At 45.5% G+C, this 13,353-nt stretch overlaps 9 non-coding genes across 9 annotated transcripts; all 9 read right to left on the bottom strand.

Moving 5' to 3' along the window:
- Positions 1-6,270: 6,270 nt before the first annotated feature.
- On the bottom strand, positions 6,271-6,435 carry LOC146750602 (U1 spliceosomal RNA). Its single transcript, XR_014930260.1, has one exon. It is a non-coding gene; the product is annotated as a U1 spliceosomal RNA (small nuclear RNA).
- Positions 6,436-7,063: 628 nt separating this feature from the next.
- On the bottom strand, positions 7,064-7,228 carry LOC146750601 (U1 spliceosomal RNA). The gene has a single exon (XR_014930259.1). It is a non-coding gene; the product is annotated as a U1 spliceosomal RNA (small nuclear RNA).
- Positions 7,229-7,854: 626 nt separating this feature from the next.
- Positions 7,855-8,019, bottom strand: LOC146750600 (U1 spliceosomal RNA). The gene has a single exon (XR_014930258.1). It is a non-coding gene; the product is annotated as a U1 spliceosomal RNA (small nuclear RNA).
- A 628-nt stretch (positions 8,020-8,647) lies between these two features.
- LOC146750599 (U1 spliceosomal RNA) lies at positions 8,648-8,812 on the bottom strand. Its single transcript, XR_014930257.1, has one exon. It is a non-coding gene; the product is annotated as a U1 spliceosomal RNA (small nuclear RNA).
- A 625-nt stretch (positions 8,813-9,437) lies between these two features.
- Positions 9,438-9,602, bottom strand: LOC146750598 (U1 spliceosomal RNA). The gene has a single exon (XR_014930566.1). It is a non-coding gene; the product is annotated as a U1 spliceosomal RNA (small nuclear RNA).
- Positions 9,603-10,229: 627 nt separating this feature from the next.
- Positions 10,230-10,394, bottom strand: LOC146750597 (U1 spliceosomal RNA). Its single transcript, XR_014930256.1, has one exon. It is a non-coding gene; the product is annotated as a U1 spliceosomal RNA (small nuclear RNA).
- Positions 10,395-11,019: 625 nt separating this feature from the next.
- On the bottom strand, positions 11,020-11,184 carry LOC146750596 (U1 spliceosomal RNA). The gene has a single exon (XR_014930564.1). It is a non-coding gene; the product is annotated as a U1 spliceosomal RNA (small nuclear RNA).
- A 627-nt stretch (positions 11,185-11,811) lies between these two features.
- LOC146750595 (U1 spliceosomal RNA) lies at positions 11,812-11,976 on the bottom strand. Its single transcript, XR_014930255.1, has one exon. It is a non-coding gene; the product is annotated as a U1 spliceosomal RNA (small nuclear RNA).
- A 625-nt stretch (positions 11,977-12,601) lies between these two features.
- On the bottom strand, positions 12,602-12,766 carry LOC146750594 (U1 spliceosomal RNA). The gene has a single exon (XR_014930254.1). It is a non-coding gene; the product is annotated as a U1 spliceosomal RNA (small nuclear RNA).
- Positions 12,767-13,353: the final 587 nt, after the last annotated feature.

Here is a 13,353-nt window from a genome sequence, read left to right as displayed (position 1 = left end):
CAAAAACAAAGGAAAATCTACTCTAACCTACAACTGTGCACCCTAGGCAGGCCAGCCACGCTGGGTCTAGGCACACGAGGTTACGATCCTCCCTGCCTGATCTTTTGAAACAGTTGTTAAACCAAAAGCACGACAAATAAATAAATAAAAGGCTAACAGACAACAGGAAAGATGAAACAAAAGACAGAAAAACAGAACCCTAAAGTTTAGATTTCACTTTGGAGTTGGTCTTTTCGATGAGGAATTGCCATTTTTCCGAGACGGTATCGGTGTCCTCATTATTGATGTCGGCTTCGATTCTGGAACTAATATACCTCTTGGTGTTTATGAGGACTTCTGCATATGTGACATGCTGTTTTTCAAAGTTGGCGTAGCATCTGGATTTCCAGATTTCATGTTTAATAACATTAACCATGTACAATATGACGGCCTGAATGTGAGCTTGGAGTGGTGAGGCGAGAATCCCATAGTACACAAGATTTTTGCTGCAGATAATGGTGATTCCGGTGTTATGACGGATATAGTGTTCGAGCCAGGACCAGAGCAAGGATGGTGTGTCACATTCTAAGAACAGGTGGTCGAGAGTCTCTACTTGTGAGCAGTCAACTCTTGGGCAGGAGCGAGAAGTTATGCATCCCCAATGATATAGGGTGCTCTTTGTCTTCAGAGCCTTGTGAACGATTTTCCAGGCCAGCTCCTTCAACAGGTTATCCAGAAGAGGACTGTGGCACGATGCGAAAATTTTACTCCAGTTCATGTGGGGAGCTTTCAAGATGACGTGTGGGGTATGCGATAGTTTCTCAAGGAGAGTGGAATACACAGATTTTGTAGATATGATCGTCCAGTTGGATGTGCAGAGTGTCGCATGGTTTTGTTGACAAGACTTTCTGAGGTGAGCATGCCATTGTGGTGGGTCAGAAAAGTGCGGATACAGGTTAGACCAAGGCAGAGCCAGAATTGCTAGAAGGTTTTTATTCGCCCAGGACAGAGGGAAGAAGCGATCTGGGAGATCCGACACCATAGAACTACAGGAACTTTGAATAAAAATGGCATCAGCCTTCATTTGGATGTTAACCAGGCCCAATCCCCCTTCTTGTAGAGGCAGATAGAAAGTTTCCCGCTTTATAAATTCTTTCTTCCCAGACCACATGAAGTTGAAAACCAGAGGAGTGAGCATCTGAATGACAGAGTTGGGAATATTGTAGATGTGTGCAATGTACCAAAGTGGTGCGGTAACGAGGTTGTTTATGACGATGACTTTTCCGACCATTGAGAGACGTCTCTTCTCCCATTGAGTAAGAGTGGTTTTAAACTTCTTGACGCAACTGTCCCAATTGACGGCACTCATATCGATGCTCCCAAACCAGAAGCCATTGATTTTGATTCTGACCCCCGTCCAGTCAATGTTATAAGGCTTGTCTGAACGGTTTCTCCAGCTTCCTAGGAAGAGACCTTTGCATTTCGTCATATTGAGTTCAGAGCCCGAAGCAGTACCAAATCTCTCAAAAAGTTGGAACAGAGCCTTGAACGACTTATTATCAGTAACCAGAGCTGTGGAGTCATCTGCATATTGGAGAAGTTTGCATTCAGTTTTTGATCCAGGTAGTTTCACACCTTTGATTTCGGTTGAACTCTGCACAGCTGCTGCAAGCGGCTCCATGAAAATGATGTACAGCAAAGGTGAGAGTGGGCAGCCCTGACGGACACCCCTAGATAAAGAAAAGGCAGGGGACACATGCCCATTGACGGTGACCGAACTCATGATATCATTGTAGATCGTCTTGATGTAAGAACAGAAGAGTGAGCCGCAATTCAGCTGCATGAGGGTTTTATATAGGAATTTCCACTCAACCCTATCAAAGGCTTTTTTCTGATCCAAAGAAACGATAGCACTGCCAAAGCCTCTGCTATTAGCAAAAGTGGTGAAATCTCTCAGGATGCGCACGTTTTGGTGAATTGACCGCCCAGCAACACCACAGGTTTGGAAAGGCCCGATAACAGATGGAAGAACAGAATATAAACGGGTGGCGAGAGCTTTCGTGACGATTTTGTAGTCAACGTTAAGAAGGGATATAGGTCTTTTATCCCCAGGGCGCACTGCTTCGTGATGATTACCTTCTTGGGGTGAAGGCTTATTCACCAGGGTGATTAGACCCTGACGCTGGGAGGTGGATAGTTGACCTTGTGTCATGGCGATATTAATAACTTGGGTGAAATCTTCTCCTAGATCTTCCCAGAAGAGCATATAAAATTCTTTGGGAAGACCATCCAAGCCCGGGGTCTTATTATCTTTCATGTTCTTCAGAGCATCATGTAACTCTTTCTGTATAATTGGTTTGTCAAGTTGTTGTTTTTGCATGTCAGAGAAAGACCTGGTGAGCTTGCCCAGGAAGAAATCTTGCTCCTTGCAGTCTAAGTTTGGTTGTGATGTATATAATTTACTATAAAATTGGGCAAAGACAGATGGGACTTCATCCGGATCTGACACCACTTTGCCTTCAGCATTGATAACACTGGAGACCAGCTTGCTCTTGCCACGTCTGCGTTCTGTAGTTAAAAAGACGCTTGACCATCTTTCCTGCTCTTGAATAAGTTGTGCTCGCGAGCGGATTTTCGCCCCTTCCAGTTTCCTAAGCTGTAAGTCATGAATTTTCTTTTTGGTAATGTGGTAGGATCCCAGGGTAGCCCGAGTACGGTCTCCCGAGTTAAGCTTATGTGTCAGTTCTTTAAAATGATGAAGAAGTTTGTTCAGCTTTGCTCTATTGTCTTGCGATATGCGTTTTGAGTGCGTGGTGATTAGTGATTTGGCCCGAGCCTTGACTGTGTCCCACCAGTCCAAAATAGAGTCAAAGGCAGGTTTAAGGGTCTTCCATTGTTGGATGTGTTTTCTTATGCTACTCCTGACTACAGGGTCTTGGAGGGTTGAGATATTACACTTCCATACACCTCGACCTCTTGCGATGGATGTTGGCATCTTGAGTACACAGGTGATGAATTCATGGTCAGAGAATGGACAAGGAATGATTTTAGATTCAGTGGTCATGTTTTTGGGGGTCAGAAACTTGTCAATTCTAGATGCAGAAGCGTTGTTGGCACTCCTCCAGGTGAATTCCTTCGTTGAGGGATGGGAAATGCGCCAGTGATCAGTGATATTATAGTCAGAGCAGATGGAATTAAGGACATCAGAGCCGGCCCGGACTTCTGGGCTATCAAGTCCACCAAGTTTGTCAAGCAGTGGATCACTGACACAATTGAAATCACCACATAGGATTGTCTCTTTGTTTGGGGGCAAATATTGAGCAAGAGAACCGAAGAAGCTAATGCGAGCCTGAGGATTATTGGGGGCATAGACAGAACACAAACGAAAGGAAGTGGTGCCATGCGTGATGGAGACAGAAACAACTCTGCCTTCAGAATCCGTATGAACTTCATTGTACTTCGCTTGGAAGGCTGGAGAGAAAAGGATGGCCACGCCTCTTGAGTGTTTAGACCCAAGGCTATACAGGATGCGTCCACCCCATTCCATCTCCCATTGCTCCGCATCATCACAAGAGCTCATATACGTTTCCTGGATGCAGATAAGGTCGAATTTGGCGCTATGGCAGTGGTTAAAGAAGGCGAGTCTGGAGGCTTGGTTGCGTAGTCCCTGGATGTTTATAGAGGCGATGGTAGTCATGATATTACTGGTTAAGGGTGAGACACTGCTGTAAACTTTCTATCGTCTGCTGCGATAAGAAGTGTGTATGTGTTGTGTGTACATGTTTTGTCCAAGCCAATGTTGTGCCGGAGGAAAATTTGCAGGCTGACACCGGACAAAATAATTTCACTCCCCTCTCTCCATGTTCCTTCTTACAGTGGGAACGCAGGCTGGCAAAGGATTCAGCAATGAATTCGCAACCAATGCTGGCGAACTGGTTGCAAGTAAACTTAGCATTTTTAGTAACAATTTCATGAAGTTTGGTCACTTCCGGTGGTTTCATTTTTTTTGCACTTTCATCTGTTTGACCATCATCTGAGAAGTGTCTTTTTCTATCTTCTGTTGGAGGTTTCGTGTTTTCTGGACCAGGGTGGGCTGTAGCTGGCTGCGGCAGTGTGACTATGGCAGTCTCATATGATGATTGAGAGCTTTCACCACTACTGTGGGCTGGTGTTGGTTGATCCATTTCATTGGTCATATTCTCCGTGTTGGCTGGGATCTTGGGTGTCTGTTTTTGGGTAACAGATGGTTCGTTTGATTTGGTAACTGGTAACCTAGAAGAGGCCGTGGGAGCATGAACAGGAGACTCAGACGGAGGGTTGGTGGTTGTGTTGGCGGTTGTGTTTTCTCCGGTGGTATTTTCTATGACCATATCTTCAATGGTGGGTAAACAGTCCTGGCATGCGACTTCTACATATGGGGATTCGGATTTTTTGGAGCACTTGGTACATGATTCTATAGTTGCTTCTTTTGGAGGGACCAGATCTGAGCAGTACATGCACTTGATGTCCAAGGCTGCAACGAAGTTTCCACATTTGCAGCTAGAGGACATTGGTGGCGCATTTGCCCATGAGGGACTTTTAGAGACTTGGTTAGCAAAGGAGATTTTGCAATTCCGAGCGATGTGACCGGGTTTGTGGCAGATAGTGCACACAATGGTTTTGTCACAGTCATTTGTCGAATGGCCATGCTCAAGGCATCTGTTGCAAATGGTGGTTTTGCAGTCTTTGGATAAGTGACCTGATTGCTGGCATCTGTTGCATGTTCTCACTTGTCCCATGTATGAAACCCAAACATTACGTCCGGAGATACGTAACGCAGATGGAATGTTAGATCTCAATTTCATTTTATATTGGCGGTTACCATTGAACACTTTTGGAGCGAAGTGGTAGGTACAGAAGCGGGAGGCCAAGACCTCGCCATATTGGCTAAGAGTGTACCGAATTTCGTTGTCGTTGGTCTCAGATGGGATATGGAAAAGGGTGACGATCGTGTACTCAGTAAAATTTTTGCAATCTTCTACGCCATGCATCTTTTCAAATTTCCGTTCATTTTCTCTTCTTTTGCTGAATGAAGTGAATGTTATATCATACTTGTTACCAGGCAGAGGCTGGACACACGTCAAGTCGTCAATATTAATACCTAACTCTTTAATTCTTTTGAACAGGTCAACTGGTTTGACAGGTTCAGTCAACGTGACCGAGATAGAGGAATCTCGCCTCATTCTCGTCAGAGCAGTGATCAACAATCGGGGGAGGATTTGGGAAACGGCGCAAAGGCCAGTCCTCCAGATAGGTGACACCAACCACACAGGATACACAGGACGCCAAGTAGAAAACTAGCGACAAGCAGACAAAAAATGGGTAAGACTCACCAAGCAGAGCAGAACGAGACAGGAGCTGGTTTCTTCAGGAGCGCTTCGCAGTGTCTTCTCTTCACGGCAGCTTCCGGACTTTCCCCGGGGGCCAAAGATGGCACACACCCGGGGAGACAACAACAAATACAGTAACCAGAAACAATCAAGCAATTACTCACCAAAGAGAAGCAGCAAGGATAAGGGTTGATCAGCAGTCAAGTCACCAGTAGCAGGAAGCTGGACAATGGTTATACCAACAGCAGAAAGCAGGCCTAGAGATCACGGTTAACCCCTACGCCAGGTAAGTATGCCATTGACTGTCAACAACGGAGTACCCCATGGAATGAAACAAAACAGACACGACGGTGAGTGCCAAGAGCATCTGGAAAAAAAATCGTATTCTAACTAGTAGTTGCACACAATAGACTGGTAATGTCATGACTTAAATATTAACCACATGATTTTAATGGTCGCTCATGGACATTTGACTCCACGAAATGCGTTGTATATACTGAAAATTCGCGACAAACTTGGCCACAAAGGATTCTGGGTAGAGAGAGAGAGAGAGATTATGCACGCACACCAAGCGGCACTAATCCCATGCCAGCGATCATCCTATCAGCGTCCGTAGCCCCCAAATCATATGGTTGCTGTCAACCAATGGGTTTTCTTTTATGCGAAACGCGGCGTGTGAGGGCGTCAGTACTCGACAAGTACAGGTGACCTGTGGATCAGGCCAACTCTCGATTATTTCATTGCTTAGTACATCGAAAACCTGTCCATATTTAATAAATAATAATAACTTGATCAATGGTCGACATTTCCCTGAAAATCTAGTTAGGAAACCCACATTGTTCTCACATGAGGCGGATCTGCGCGATTTCTCACTAGAGATGACCAATGTAAGAAATTAGATCTGATTTTTTAGTTTCATTATCAGGGGATAGCGCGAACGCAGTCCCCCACTAACATAAATTATGCGCCCGAGTCGCCCACATTTGGGGCGATCGCAGGTGTCAGCCCAGCCGAAGTGCAATGGGAGGGCCTCTCCCTGAGGGAACCGCCTCCATGATCACGGTTAACCCCTACGCCAGGTAAGTATGCCATTGACTGTCAACAACGGAGTACCCCATGGAATGAAACAAAACAGACACGACGGTGAGTGCCAAGAGCATCTGGAAAAAAATCGTATTCTAACTAGTAGTTGCACACAATAGACTGGTAATGTCATGACTTAAATATCAACCACATGATTTTAATGGTCGCTCATGGACATTTGACTCCACGAAATGCGTTGTATATACTGAAAATTCGCGACAAACTTGGCCACAAAGGATTCTGGGTAGAGAGAGAGAGAGAGATTATGCACGCACACCAAGCGGCACTAATCCCATGCCAGCGATCATCCTATCAGCGTCCGTAGCCCCCCAAATCATATGGTTGCTGTCAACCAATGGGTTTTCTTTTATGCGAAACGCGGCGTGTGAGGGCGTCAGTACTCGACAAGTACAGGTGACCTGTGGATCTGGCCAACTCTCGATTATTTCATTGCTTAGTACATCGAAAACCTGTCCATTTTTAATAAATAATAATAACTTGATCAATGGTCGACATTTCCCTGAAAATCTAGTTAGGAAACCCACATTGTTCTCACATGAGGCGGATCTGCGCGATTTCTCACTAGAGATGACCAATGTAAGAAATTAGATCTGATTTTTTAGTTTCATTATCAGGGGATAGCGCGAACGCAGTCCCCCACTAACATAAATTATGCGCCCGAGTCGCCCACATTTGGGGCGATCGCAGGTGTCAGCCCAGCCGAAGTGCAATGGGAGGGCCTCTCCCTGAGGGAACCGCCTCCATGATCACGGTTAACCCCTACGCCAGGTAAGTATGCCATTGACTGTCAACAACGGAGTACCCCATGGAATGAAACAAAACAGACACGACGGTGAGTGCCAAGAGCATCTGGAAAAAAATCGTATTCTAACTAGTAGTTGCACACAATAGACTGGTAATGTCATGACTTAAATATCAACCACATGATTTTAATGGTCGCTCATGGACATTTGACTCCACGAAATGCGTTGTATATACTGAAAATTCGCGACAAACTTGGCCACAAAGGATTCTGGGTAGAGAGAGAGAGAGATTATGCACGCACACCAAGCGGCACTAATCCCATGCCAGCGATCATCCTATCAGCGTCCGTAGCCCCCCAAATCATATGGTTGCTGTCAACCAATGGGTTTTCTTTTATGCGAAACGCGGCGTGTGAGGGCGTCAGTACTCGACAAGTACAGGTGACCTGTGGATCAGGCCAACTCTCGATTATTTCATTGCTTAGTACATCGAAAACCTGTCCATATTTAATAAATAATAATAACTTGATCAATGGTCGACATTTCCCTGAAAATCTAGTTAGGAAACCCACATTGTTCTCACATGAGGCGGATCTGCGCGATTTCTCACTAGAGATGACCAATGTAAGAAATTAGATCTGATTTTTTAGTTTCATTATCAGGGGATAGCGCGAACGCAGTCCCCCACTAACATAAATTATGCGCCCGAGTCGCCCACATTTGGGGCGATCGCAGGTGTCAGCCCAGCCGAAGTGCAATGGGAGGGCCTCTCCCTGAGGGAACCGCCTCCATGATCACGGTTAACCCCTACGCCAGGTAAGTATGCCATTGACTGTCAACAACGGAGTACCCCATGGAATGAAACAAAACAGACACGACGGTGAGTGCCAAGAGCATCTGGAAAAAAATCGTATTCTAACTAGTAGTTGCACACAATAGACTGGTAATGTCATGACTTAAATATCAACCACATGATTTTAATGGTCGCTCATGGACATTTGACTCCACGAAATGCGTTGTATATACTGAAAATTCGCGACAAACTTGGCCACAAAGGATTCTGGGTAGAGAGAGAGAGAGAGATTATGCACGCACACCAAGCGGCACTAATCCCATGCCAGCGATCATCCTATCAGCGTCCGTAGCCCCCCAAATCATATGGTTGCTGTCAACCAATGGGTTTTCTTTTATGCGAAACGCGGCGTGTGAGGGCGTCAGTACTCGACAAGTACAGGTGACCTGTGGATCTGGCCAACTCTCGATTATTTCATTGCTTAGTACATCGAAAACCTGTCCATTTTTAATAAATAATAATAACTTGATCAATGGTCGACATTTCCCTGAAAATCTAGTTAGGAAACCCACATTGTTCTCACATGAGGCGGATCTGCGCGATTTCTCACTAGAGATGACCAATGTAAGAAATTAGATCTGATTTTTTAGTTTCATTATCAGGGGATAGCGCGAACGCAGTCCCCCACTAACATAAATTATGCGCCCGAGTCGCCCACATTTGGGGCGATCGCAGGTGTCAGCCCAGCCGAAGTGCAATGGGAGGGCCTCTCCCTGAGGGAACCGCCTCCATGATCACGGTTAACCCCTACGCCAGGTAAGTATGCCATTGACTGTCAACAACGGAGTACCCCATGGAATGAAACAAAACAGACACGACGGTGAGTGCCAAGAGCATCTGGAAAAAATCGTATTCTAACTAGTAGTTGCACACAATAGACTGGTAATGTCATGACTTAAATATTAACCACATGATTTTAATGGTCGCTCATGGACATTTGACTCCACGAAATGCGTTGTATATACTGAAAATTCGCGACAAACTTGGCCACAAAGGATTCTGGGTAGAGAGAGAGAGAGATTATGCACGCACACCAAGCGGCACTAATCCCATGCCAGCGATCATCCTATCAGCGTCCGTAGCCCCCCAAATCATATGGTTGCTGTCAACCAATGGGTTTTCTTTTATGCGAAACGCGGCGTGTGAGGGCGTCAGTACTCGACAAGTACAGGTGACCTGTGGATCTGGCCAACTCTCGATTATTTCATTGCTTAGTACATCGAAAACCTGTCCATTTTTAATAAATAATAATAACTTGATCAATGGTCGACATTTCCCTGAAAATCTAGTTAGGAAACCCACATTGTTCTCACATGAGGCGGATCTGCGCGATTTCTCACTAGAGATGACCAATGTAAGAAATTAGATCTGATTTTTTAGTTTCATTATCAGGGGATAGCGCGAACGCAGTCCCACACTAACATAAATTATGCGCCCGAGTCGCCCACATTTGGGGCGATCGCAGGTGTCAGCCCAGCCGAAGTGCAATGGGAGGGCCTCTCCCTGAGGGAACCGCCTCCATGATCACGGTTAACCCCTACGCCAGGTAAGTATGCCATTGACTGTCAACAACGGAGTACCCCATGGAATGAAACAAAACAGACACGACGGTGAGTGCCAAGAGCATCTGGAAAAAATCGTATTCTAACTAGTAGTTGCACACAATAGACTGGTAATGTCATGACTTAAATATTAACCACATGATTTTAATGGTCGCTCATGGACATTTGACTCCACGAAATGCGTTGTATATACTGAAAATTCGCGACAAACTTGGCCACAAAGGATTCTGGGTAGAGAGAGAGAGAGAGATTATGCACGCACACCAAGCGGCACTAATCCCATGCCAGCGATCATCCTATCAGCGTCCGTAGCCCCCCAAATCATATGGTTGCTGTCAACCAATGGGTTTTCTTTTATGCGAAACGCGGCGTGTGAGGGCGTCAGTACTCGACAAGTACAGGTGACCTGTGGATCAGGCCAACTCTCGATTATTTCATTGCTTAGTACATCGAAAACCTGTCCATATTTAATAAATAATAATAACTTGATCAATGGTCGACATTTCCCTGAAAATCTAGTTAGGAAACCCACATTGTTCTCACATGAGGCGGATCTGCGCGATTTCTCACTAGAGATGACCAATGTAAGAAATTAGATCTGATTTTTTAGTTTCATTATCAGGGGATAGCGCGAACGCAGTCCCCCACTAACATAAATTATGCGCCCGAGTCGCCCACATTTGGGGCGATCGCAGGTGTCAGCCCAGCCGAAGTGCAATGGGAGGGCCTCTCCCTGAGGGAACCGCCTCCATGATCACGGTTAACCCCTACGCCAGGTAAGTATGCTATTGACTGTCAACAACGGAGTACCCCATGGAATGAAACAAAACAGACACGACGGTGAGTGCCAAGAGCATCTGGAAAGAATCGTATTCTAACTAGTAGTTGCACACAATAGACTGGTAATGTCATGACTTAAATATTAACCACATGATTTTAATGGTCGCTCATGGACATTTGACTCCACGAAATGCGTTGTATATACTGAAAATTCGCGACAAACTTGGCCACAAAGGATTCTGGGTAGAGAGAGAGAGAGATTATGCACGCACACCAAGCGGCACTAATCCCATGCCAGCGATCATCCTATCAGCGTCCGTAGCCCCCCAAATCATATGGTTGCTGTCAACCAATGGGTTTTCTTTTATGCGAAACGCGGCGTGTGAGGGCGTCAGTACTCGACAAGTACAGGTGACCTGTGGATCTGGCCAACTCTCGATTATTTCATTGCTTAGTACATCGAAAACCTGTCCATTTTTAATAAATAATAATAACTTGATCAATGGTCGACATTTCCCTGAAAATCTAGTTAGGAAACCCACATTGTTCTCACATGAGGCGGATCTGCGCGATTTCTCACTAGAGATGACCAATGTAAGAAATTAGATCTGATTTTTTAGTTTCATTATCAGGGGATAGCGCGAACGCAGTCCCACACTAACATAAATTATGCGCCCGAGTCGCCCACATTTGGGGCGATCGCAGGTGTCAGCCCAGCCGAAGTGCAATGGGAGGGCCTCTCCCTGAGGGAACCGCCTCCATGATCACGGTTAACCCCTACGCCAGGTAAGTATGCCATTGACTGTCAACAACGGAGTACCCCATGGAATGAAACAAAACAGACACGACGGTGAGTGCCAAGAGCATCTGGAAAAAATCGTATTCTAACTAGTAGTTGCACACAATAGACTGGTAATGTCATGACTTAAATATTAACCACATGATTTTAATGGTCGCTCATGGACATTTGACTCCACGAAATGCGTTGTATATACTGAAAATTCGCGACAAACTTGGCCACAAAGGATTCTGGGTAGAGAGAGAGAGAGAGATTATGCACGCACACCAAGCGGCACTAATCCCATGCCAGCGATCATCCTATCAGCGTCCGTAGCCCCCCAAATCATATGGTTGCTGTCAACCAATGGGTTTTCTTTTATGCGAAACGCGGCGTGTGAGGGCGTCAGTACTCGACAAGTACAGGTGACCTGTGGATCAGGCCAACTCTCGATTATTTCATTGCTTAGTACATCGAAAACCTGTCCATATTTAATAAATAATAATAACTTGATCAATGGTCGACATTTCCCTGAAAATCTAGTTAGGAAACCCACATTGTTCTCACATGAGGCGGATCTGCGCGATTTCTCACTAGAGATGACCAATGTAAGAAATTAGATCTGATTTTTTAGTTTCATTATCAGGGGATAGCGCGAACGCAGTCCCCCACTAACATAAATTATGCGCCCGAGTCGCCCACATTTGGGGCGATCGCAGGTGTCAGCCCAGCCGAAGTGCAATGGGAGGGCCTCTCCCTGAGGGAACCGCCTCCATGATCACGGTTAACCCCTACGCCAGGTAAGTATGCCATTGACTGTCAACAATGGAGTACCCCATGGAATGAAACAAAACAGACACGACGGTGAGTGCCAAGAGCATCTGGAAATAATCGTATTCTAACTAGTAGTTGCACACAATAGACTGGTAATGTCATGACTTAAATATTAACCACATGATTTTAATGGTCGCTCATGGACATTTGACTCCACGAAATGCGTTGTATATACTGAAAATTCGCGACAAACTTGGCCACAAAGGATTCTGGGTAGAGAGAGAGAGAGATTATGCACGCACACCAAGCGGCACTAATCCCATGCCAGCGATCATCCTATCAGCGTCCGTAGCCCCCCAAATCATATGGTTGCTGTCAACCAATGGGTTTTCTTTTATGCGAAACGCGGCGTGTGAGGGCGTCAGTACTCGACAAGTACAGGTGACCTGTGGATCTGGCCAACTCTCGATTATTTCATTGCTTAGTACATCGAAAACCTGTCCATATTTAATAAATAATAATAACTTGATCAATGGTCGACATTTCCCTGGAAATCTAGTTAGGAAACCCACATTGTTCTCACATGAGGCGGATCTGCGCGATTTCTCACTAGAGATGACCAATGTAAGAAATTAGATCTGATTTTTTAGTTTCATTATCAGGGGATAGCGCGAACGCAGTCCCCCACTAACATAAATTATGCGCCCGAGTCGCCCACATTTGGGGCGATCGCAGGTGTCAGCCCAGCCGAAGTGCAATGGGAGGGCCTCTCCCTGAGGGAACCGCCTCCATGATCACGGTTAACCCCTACGCCAGGTAAGTATGCCATTGACTGTCAACAACGGAGTACCCCATGGAATGAAACAAAACAGACACGACGGTGAGTGCCAAGAGCATCTGGAAAAAAAATCGTATTCTAACTAGTAGTTGCACACAATAGACTGGTAATGTCATGACTTAAATATTAACCACATGATTTTAATGGTCGCTCATGGACATTTGACTCCACGAAATGCGTTGTATATACTGAAAATTCGCGACAAACTTGGCCACAAAGGATTCTGGGTAGAGAGAGAGAGAGATTATGCACGCACACCAAGCGGCACTAATCCCATGCCAGCGATCATCCTATCAGCGTCCGTAGCCCCCCAAATCATATGGTTGCTGTCAACCAATGGGTTTTCTTTTATGCGAAACGCGGCGTGTGAGGGCGTCAGTACTCGACAAGTACAGGTGACCTGTGGATCTGGCCAACTCTCGATTATTTCATTGCTTAGTACATCGAAAACCTGTCCATTTTTAATAAATAATAATAACTTGATCAATGGTCGACATTTCCCTGAAAATCTAGTTAGGAAACCCACACTGTTCTCACATGAGGCGGATCTGCGCGATTTCTCACTAGAGATGA

The sequence above is a fragment of the Saccoglossus kowalevskii genome, chromosome 1 (assembly GCF_978046115.1).
Source record: "Saccoglossus kowalevskii chromosome 1, keSacKowa6.1, whole genome shotgun sequence".
Classification (NCBI taxonomy): domain Eukaryota; kingdom Metazoa; phylum Hemichordata; class Enteropneusta; family Harrimaniidae; genus Saccoglossus; species Saccoglossus kowalevskii.
This window is presented reverse-complemented; position numbering and strand designations above follow the sequence as displayed.